The sequence below is a fragment of the Camelina sativa genome, unplaced genomic scaffold (assembly GCF_000633955.1).
Source record: "Camelina sativa cultivar DH55 unplaced genomic scaffold, Cs unpScaffold08726, whole genome shotgun sequence".
Taxonomy (NCBI): domain Eukaryota; kingdom Viridiplantae; phylum Streptophyta; class Magnoliopsida; order Brassicales; family Brassicaceae; genus Camelina; species Camelina sativa.
The window spans coordinates 1-426 of record NW_010929789.1 but is presented as its reverse complement, the minus strand read 5'-3'; the positions used below and the strand labels follow the sequence as shown (position 1 = coordinate 426).

At 44.6% G+C, this 426-nt stretch overlaps 1 long non-coding RNA gene across 1 annotated transcript; it reads left to right on the top strand.

Annotated features, from left to right (window-relative positions):
* On the top strand, positions 1–426 carry LOC104775105. The gene is made up of 3 exons (XR_765699.1): positions 1–65; positions 148–296; positions 394–426. It is a non-coding gene; the product is annotated as an uncharacterized LOC104775105 (long non-coding RNA).

Genomic DNA, 426 nt, shown 5'->3' with positions numbered 1-426 from the left:
TACACACAAGGATGTCTGCCTATGCGTCGATGGGACGAGCTCAATGCGTTCTTCCGTAAAACTGGGTACATTTTCACATTCTCTGCTTTCCACTTTGTTTTCCCCTCTCTCTATCTTCTTCCCTCACCTACTTGTGGTTTGAATCAGAGCTAAAGTCATCTTTGGACTGAATGCACTCTCGGGGCGTTCCATAAAACCTAACGGTGAAGCCATAGGAGCCTGGGATTCCACCAATGCTGAATCTTTTATCCGGTTTACAGCACAGAATAACCACACCGTAGACGGTTGGGAGCTCGGTAAGTCATCTGACAACACTATAGAGAATTCATAAGCCTGATCGAATTCTCACTACATCACCACGCTGGTTTTGCTTTTTTTCTTTTTTCTTAATAGGCAATGAGTTGTGTGGAAGTGGTATTGGTGCAC